Raw genomic sequence first — 9,245 nt, 5'->3', positions numbered from 1 at the left:
CTTTTCCACTGTTTTATCTTAGTAATTATTTTTAACATTACTTCATAATATACCATAATATTGACGTTCCCTAAATAACCATGCCTTGATTTTTAGTACTTAGGTTGCTTTCTTTTAATTTCCTTTCTTTTCTTTGTTTTAAGACTCAATGCCACAGTGAAAACCCATGTGCATATAACTTTATGCTTTTGTTAATTTGCTAAATTGTTTCTCTAGAATAAATCCTCAGAAATGTGAGCTCTGAACACAAATTTATATATATAGCCCTAGCAAATTCTTCCACATTGCTGGACAAATGGTTTTAGTGACATCAGCAAACTGTACTTGCAGTGATTTCAGAATATTACTAGCATTATCTTAAATGTTTATCTAGTTTTTATATTTAAGGATAGTTTAATGTGCACATCTTTAATTTCTATGAGAAAAAAACATGTTTGCACACCTTTGTTTACCAGCAACTTGGTTAATTCTTACCGTCTGCCATTTGGTTACTGAAATCTTGAAGACTTCTCACAAATCTTAATGAGGTATTTTTTTTATTTTTTATTTTTTAAGTAATCTATATGCCCAATGTGGGGCTTGAACTCACAACCCCAAGATCAAGAGTTCCATACTCTACTGACTAAGCCAGCCAGGTGGCCAATAGCCCCATGAACTACTGATATATTGCTATTATGTTGTATTAGTGGCAAAACTGGTATTTTCCTTAGACTATCATTATCTTTAGTTTTGTTTTTGTGAGGGACTAACATAAGCTTGTGTTATTTATATATGTAAATGTGTCTGATGTTCTTTTTCTTTTTTAGGTTCTATTTCTCAATAAAACAGAACACCTCTAAGATCATCCTGACTTGAAGTGCATTTGCCAACAGCCCACTGACAATGTGATACTACTGAACACGTTGTAACTGTCCTGTCATTAATACATTTAACTCCTTCCTCTTGCTCACACTCCCCTACCGGGTCACCAAATCCTATGGAAATTACCTCAAATTTAACTCTATCCTCCCTTCTCCTCTCCATCCCTATTACCACTGTCCCTAACCATCTGTCAACTGAAATGCTAAATGCAACTGACTCTTAACTGGTCTCCTTGCCTCCAGAACAGTCCTCTTACAATAAAAACTGCCTGCTAGTACCAGCTTAGCTTTCCAGGGGCCCTCCCTTTATGACCCCTGCACAACTCTCCAGGCTCTCAAAACAAATAGCCAGGGGGCACCTGGGTGGCTAAGTTGGTTGAGCATCAGATTCTTGATTGCAGCTCAGGTCATGATCTCATGATTGGTGAGATGGAGCCCCGAGTCAGGCTCTGCACTGATGGTGTGGAGCCCACTTGGGATTCCCACCCCCACTCTACCCCTACCCCGCTCGTTTGTGCTCTTTCTCACTCCTGCTCAAAACAAATGAATAAACTTTAAAAAATAGCCAACATGCTTTGAATGTTTTACTCTGTGCTATGCACTTTGCAAACATAACTTCAATTAACCTTCACAAGAACCTTTTAATTTAAATATAATGCCATTGTTGTTTCCCATTTTACAGATGAGTACATCGAGGCATATAGTGGTTAAGTAATTTGGCCAAGTTTCCACAGCTAGGAAGATGCAGAGGCAGGATACAAACTTGGCTCTGCCTAATTCCCAAGCCCATCTGCTCTTAATCACTGTACCACACTTCCTCACAGACGGTTCCTCAACTCTCAGCAACACTGCCTCCCTTCCACTCTGCCCACCAGCAACACTGTCCTGCCTAGAATTTCTCTCAAACATCCATGCTGCTTCTCTACTCAGTCTCTTCATTCGTGCTATTCTGTCTCCTGGAAATGTCCTGCCGTCTCTCTTTACCCTTGACCTACATGATTCTTACCCATCTTTTGAGACAGTGCAGGTGTCACCTTCTCTGGGAAGTGTTTCCCTATTTAACTTCCTCCCTATGCTCACTCTCCTCTCTCTGACTGAGGAGGTGTCCTTCTTCTTTGCTCATCTCCATCACCCTACGCAGCACATCATGCCATCAGTTTCTGTTCCTGTGTTTGCCTCTCTCCCTGGACCATGAGTAGCTTGAGACTATATTAATCATCCCAAATCCTCAGCCAGTGAAATGCCTGGTATGTAGCAGGTCCTCAGTGCTTCACCATAACTTTCAGAAGAATCAGAAATTCAGAGTGTTTAATCAATTAATTCTGGAATATTTTTTAATATCTCCATGTAAAGCATGCCAGGGATTTTTTTTAAGCAAATGACAACACCCAATATATGCGTTAGACAAAATAAGTGACTAATGAGTATCACAGATCACTGTGGAAGTACAGAAGAAGAAAAGACCACCTTGGACTGGGACAGTCAGGGAAGGCTACAGAGAAGAGAGGAAATTTTAAAGGGGATTGAAAGATGAATAAGGCTCAGAAAGCAAAGCTACATATCAATCATCTAAGTCTAGTGTTTAAGCAAATATCCAGACTGGGGACCTACAGCTAGCAATGGAAGGCAAAGCCAAGAAGTTGATATTCTTTCTCTTGATCTTGAGCTCTATCAGATCAGCTGTGCACTTATCTGACTGCAAGGTGCCAGATTCAAGTTTTATTCCAGAGCATTTAAGTTGTCAGTAATGAGCATCTCACCTTACCTCTGAGACGATTTCCTAGGACAAAAAATCATGGAAATGCTTCTAAATAAAAGCCTAGCAATTGTTAGATCATGAGATACACTAATAATAAAAAAAAGTCAGAAACATGTGCAGCCCTATGTAATGAATTCAACAACTATCCTAAGGTCAGGGAGGTCTTCCTGCAAAATACACGTCATTCTGTTTACATCAAACACAGAAAACTCATTTACAAGTGAATGTCATTTTCATCTTTGTTCCATGGCCAAGTGCATCTCATTTGCATTCGTTTGTTTCCCTACTGGAGTGCTTGCTACTGTTCTACAGCTGGTGTGGGTTATGCTCTGTACCTACTACTTACTACCATAGACCCACACCCCAGCCATCCAGTTATAATTCTGAATTATAATCCCAAAGATGATTTTACAGAAGGTTCTTTAAAATTTTTTTAATGTTTATTTATTTATTTTGACAAAGAGTGTGCGAGCTGGGGAGGGGCAGAGAGAGAGAGAGAGAGAGAGAGAGAGAGAGAGAGAATCCCAAGCAGGCTCCATGCTGTCATTGCAGAGCCAGATATGGGGCTCAATCTCACAAACCATGAGATAAAAAAATTACTAAAGTACTTTTAAATGATACACATCACAGGGAAATCAAAATTTGATGGTAATGTTCATAGAAGAGAACTTTAAAAGTTCAAATGCATGTGTACGCAAACACACATTTTCCATGTTAGCCTAACATTAGGATTTCCATGTTGTCTGACATGGAGAAGTACAGTTCTATAGCTCAGGTCTCCCAAGGATTCTCTACCAAATTCCCCACAAAACAAAAACATGGGATGAGGCCCCCAGTGTTGCCTCCCTATTGCAGAATATAGTCAAGAGCTAAGGGTGACTGAGCCTTGCAATCACAGAGGAAAGAAATGAGTTGAGCAGTCAGCCAATCACCCATCTTCTAGACATTGGCCTGATTCTGACATGATGCAGGCCAGCTCAGAGTTTTCACTGGCCCCAATCCCACCTGCACCTCATCTACAAAATACCTGCACCACACCTACAAAATTCACTTAACATAAGCTATTCATGAAGCATTATTTATAGAAAATAACCCAAGTGCCATCACCAGGAGAATTAGTTAAATAACATATGTGTGTATGCTATGCAGCTGTAAAAGAAAAAAAAAGGAGGAAGTTCTTTTTGGGCTGCTCTGGAAAGACCTTCAGATTATATGATTAAAAAAAAAAAAGTAAAACATGGGGCTCTGGGTGGCTCCGTCAGCTGAATGCCTGACTCTTGATTTCTGCTCAGGTCATGATCCCAGGGTCCTGGGATCAAGCCCATGTGGGACCCCATGCTGAGCATGGAGCCTACTTGGGATTCTCTCTCTCTCTGCCCCCTCCCCCCATCTCTCTAAAAAAAATTAAAAATTAAAAACGTTTTAAATTAAAAAAATAAAACAGAAGATACAGGAAAAAAATCTTCAGCTTAAGTATATTCATTCTTGAGTGTTTATACTTAACAAAAAGAAACTACAATGACTGGTTACAAAGTACAGGTCCACAATTTGTAAGTTTTGAAACTCCTAGGATTTGGGAAAACTGCTTTAAGAAAAACAAGACAAAATTAGGATTAGCTTTTGGAAGAAACTTGTGCCAGTGAGCTTCAAAATAAATCTACCGCTAGCAATTACCTCTGAGTAGATAGGAGTATACAGAAATGAGAATTTAAGACTCCTAAATATAAACCTATTTATACAGTTGTTATCTTTGAACATGTGAGTATATCACCTATTTAAAAACAAAATTAACTTTTTAAAAAATGCCTGTCTCCAGGCTCCAGCTGCTGAAGGTCTCATTCCTTCTCCACCTCCTTCATTCTATCAATCCCAACCCTCCTGTTCTAGTTTGATTTCATTCCTGCTGCCTTACAACTACTGGGATTCTGCCTCAGCCTGGCTCTTTCCAGATGATGTTGTGCCTGGCATTCTATTTTGATTTGGGCCCCATATTTCTCTCTTTCGGTCACCCTTGGGTGCACCATGAGCAAAGCAGTTTCAGGCCAACCCAGCCCCACCCCTGACCTTGCCTGCCTGGCCCGGGCTCCCAGGAATCCAGCCTGCTACATGTGAAAAGAGTCTGGAAACTGACAACTATATCATTGGTGATCAGTCCCAAGGGATGCTAGGATCCTGGAAAATTTTTAGGTCCTAACTTGGGAATTGGGTGATTCTCTGGCAGGATCCAAATAGTCTTGAAGTTCTCAACAGAATCAAACTATCACACCTTTATTCCTGGGGTCCGCAGGACCACAGGTGGACCACTTTAGACTCACCCCTATACACACGTCTTTGTGTTTAATAAGACTAAGTCAGGCTAAACTGAACCCAACCTTATAGGAATTTACCAGAATTCAAATAATTTCGAGTACATAACAGGTCAAACATGGTCTCTAATTTAACTCTGATTCCAGCTGGAAAAACCTGGGAACGCATTAATCTTTCAGCTCACCTCATCTTTGTCCTATGACAATAGGATTCAAAGTTGAATTTCTGGACACTTCCTATGTCAGTCAGATGACAGTACTTTAAAGAGGACATACAGCATGTTGAGAATGACGCTGAAGGGTCAACAGGCCTAGGGATGAATCCTGGCAATATTTCTAGCTAGCTGTGCAACACAAACCTTATTTCCCTTATCTGTAAAATAGGTTGTTACAAAGATCACATGAGATAACGAAGGTTTAATGAAATGAGTGCTATCCAGGAAACTTTAAGGCAAAGCTATTTTTTCCCTCTCTTTATGAAGAGAATATTGGCCATTATGAATATCATGAAGTCCCAAACTACTAATTCAAGACAATAACACATAAACTGATTTGGGAAAGAAATGAAGGGCACAATATATGTACAAACACCTATAAATGGCAAAGACAGTACCTAGACCGCATTTCAGTGATTTAGCTTTAAATAATTCGGAAAGCCTATCCTATAAACCCCCTAATGTATTTTCTTTTCTCTACATCTTCTTGGTTGCTAAGGCATTTCTTTCTCCAGCTTGCCGAAAATCACAAATAAGCTTATAAAATGCGACATCTTCCACTGACTCATTTCTCATTGGGTTGACTCTTGGTATACCTGAAAGCATTTTGTTGCTCACACATGTGTTCTGCCACGGTCCAATGCGCTCAAGTGAGCTTAAACCTGACCTGGTCATGTCTCCATTTACCTTAAGGTGATAATTCAGGAATCGACTGCTCAGTGTCAAGTATAGAATCTTCTCTTTCTGCCGGTTGTCAGGCATTAAAAAAAAAAAAAAAAACTATCTTTGACCTTCACTCTGTTCTTATGGACAGCCATCTGCTATTGCATTGCATCTCTCTTCAGTATATTTCCTGTCGCATAAGACATTTCCACCTAAGGCTCTCTACACAAATCTCTGGAGTTGAATGTCTCCCCGTTCAAACACAATTTGCCATGGAACGTTGAATTTTCAGTCAGTCTCAACTTACAGGAACGTTACTATACTGCCAACATTAAGAATAGGAAGTATGTGTTTGCAGCCACTTCCCACAATACCAAACTATGCAGAAGCGTGTGTGAATAGGGGGGAGAAAAATAAAAGGCAGAGAATACTCACATTTGGATATCTAACGTATTTCATTTTTAATAAAGTTTCCTTACTCTACATGAAAATGTTCCTGAATCTGTTTAATTGTAATTACAAAAATCTGTCTTTTATGCTCTCACTTCCATAGTTTTAATACGTTCTGGTTTAGTTTTTATGTACTTACATGAAATGTTAAAACTTAAACAATTAAAGCATATTATCCTTGAAATAAAATCAGTGTCCTTAAAGGGCTTACATGCGTACATACAGCCCTCCCCCCCACCCCCCGCCGCAACGTCGGTCCCTTTTTTTAGGGCCCTGGGACGGTTCGCAAGCCAAAGGCATTAACAAGTTGTCTGCCGTACAACCGGTTACACCTAATTTGAATTAAACCACAGTCGCAGATGACAGAAGCGCTCCTTTCATCTTTTGTAGGAAGGTCACCCAGCCCAGAGCGAGCGCCACGCTCCTTCTGGAACTAAACACGTTGGCCCCGCCGTCTGTTGAGTCCTCCCCTTCACAACTCACACCTGGGTGGCCAAGGGTCAAGTCTGACCTCCCGACGGCGCCAGCGCCTATGCCGCCTTCCCTTTGGGGAAGCAGCAGATGGCGAGGGCGCCGCAGCGCTGGTGCCGCTACTCCCCGCCACAGCAGGGCAGCAGCACTTAAAAATGACTCGTTAGGCGCCCGGAACTCCCTCCGCCTCCTGCCGTCCGCCGCGGCGGGGGCGGGAGGAGTCCCCGCGTCTCTTTCCCCAGCCAGGGTTCCCGGACACTACACCTAAAAGCGGCGAGACTCCACACCTCTGCCCCCACTCAGAACCCGAAAACCTCTGTTCCCAGGGAGAGAGAAGCCGTGAGTCACAAGAGCGCCGCACTCACTACCTGGCACTGCAGCACCCACGCAGGAGACAACACCGCCAGCGGGCCACGGGATCCTGGGAGACGGCTCCTGCCCAAACCTTCGCGCGCGGCCAGCCCGCCACCAATAGCAACCCTGGCTCCAAGGGGTGAGCCAATGGGAGCGCTCGGGCTAAAGCGGAGCAGCCAATCATCGCCCTCTCGTCTCCGGGGCCCAGGCACCAACACCAACACCAGCCCCAGCTCTCCTGGCGTTCCCCCGAACTGCATGCGGTTCTAACCTGGAGACCCACCGCTACTCACCTCATCCGCAGAGTCCAGGCAGTAAATGAATTTTCCCCAGAGCAGAATTTTGAGGAACTGCAGCTTTTACTGTGTGCCCCGTTCTCTACCCGACTCAGGAGGGGAGATGTTCATGCGCTCACCTCCGCGGCATGCTTCTGCGTAAACTCACCGCGCAGCCCAGCGTTTCAAAAATTAGTGAAAGCACGAGAGCGTTCTTCCCGTTCACTTAATCGCTATGAACCATTTGAACGAGTCGATGTCTGAGCTTAAAATAGAAGGATGACTTGATAAGGGGTCTGAGGAAGTTTCTCTTTGGCAAAAGTGTGAACGGCCTTTACTTACTGAAGTTGGGGCATGTTTGTCGGGGGCTAGAAGTGAACCAAGGGGAGAACAGCGCTAACACTTGTAAAAGGGCGTCAACACTTACCTCGTTCGTTGGTGTCTTCAAAATAAAACCACGGAGTTGGTAGGGTTATTTCACTATTGTTTGAGAGCTTGCTATGCATCAGGCTTTATGCTAAGCAGTTTACCTGCATTAACCCATTCAATCCTCACAACCTCCCTATTGCATGATTCAACTTGTTTTACAGATGAGGAAATCGAGGCAGTAGACCCTTCATAGTTACTTGTGGTCATCAGGATGAGAAGGAAGGAGGGTTGGGGGTGGGAATGGAGACAAAGAGATAGGAAACTGAAAGAAGTCATCTGAGAAACACTAACTCGACTGAGCCATTTAAATAAGTAGTATTAGGGGCGGCAGGGGTGGCTCAGTTAAGCATGGACTTCGGCTCAGGTCATGCTCTGGTCCTGAGTTCAAGCCCCGCATTGGGCTCTGTGCTGACAGCTCAGACAGAGCCTGGAGACTGCTTCAGATACCGTGTGTGTCTCTCTCTCCCTCTCTGCCCCTCCTCCACTCATGCTCTCTCAAAAAATAAATAAATGTTTAAAATTTCTTAAATTAGTAGTAACGTTACTGATTGTACATCACTGATTTGACTTCACAACTAAAATGAATAACCACATTAATTATATATGATAGTGTGCACATCCATGGACAAATATACAGGTTATGTGAGGCAACCAATGGAGAATTACAAATGACCTGCTATTAAGGACATTTTAAGTCTATATTCAAACTTTCATTTTTCATATTGGAATTTATTCGAATAACCTAGTCAATATCAAAGAGGAAAAGGAAGCTAGGGAGTTTTCTGTTGTATTAAATTTTTATCAATTTAAAATGTATTTCTTTGACCAAACTGTTTTTATTTCTTGAAAACAAGAGTTATAGGACTAAGTAGTGAGCTAGGAAATGAAAGAAGGAAACAAAACTTTTACACCTGATAAAACTTTTTTTGTTTTAAATCTGGGCAGCCTTTCTCACTTTCCCTAAGGACAAACACAGTCTGTTTTCAGGAAAGTTTTCCAATATTTCTCTATAAGGGTGGATTTTGTTTCAAGCAATAATTGCTTCAAAGGGCAAGACTCTGATACTATGAAGGCAGTGAGAAGCCCTGGATGTCTAGAGCCCAAGCTGAATAGGCAGCTGTGTGGGTTTGCTTCCAGTTCTGTTGTCAGGACCATCACTGAACCTCATGGGGCAAGCCCATGGTCATCCTCTGTGGGGGAGGAAAGAAGTGAAAATAGCAGTAGCATAAGGATTTGGCAGAGAATAGGCTCTCAATAAATGGTAGTATCATTGTCACCATATATGCATGCTACTTCACACATATTTTTTATTTCTCTTTGGGTTTTCTTTTACAAAGCAAAACATCTTCTGGTTAGCAGACACCAAAAACCTGTAATCCCCAGGATAAGTTTTCTCATAGAAAAAATCTTTTTGCTGATCCAGCCCCCATAAAAGTCAGATGTCCTCCCCACCTCACCCCCAT

Source organism: Herpailurus yagouaroundi, unplaced genomic scaffold, assembly GCF_014898765.1.
Source record: "Herpailurus yagouaroundi ecotype Mexico unplaced genomic scaffold, PumYag 139, whole genome shotgun sequence".
NCBI lineage: Eukaryota > Metazoa > Chordata > Mammalia > Carnivora > Felidae > Herpailurus > Herpailurus yagouaroundi.
This window is presented reverse-complemented; position numbering follows the sequence as displayed.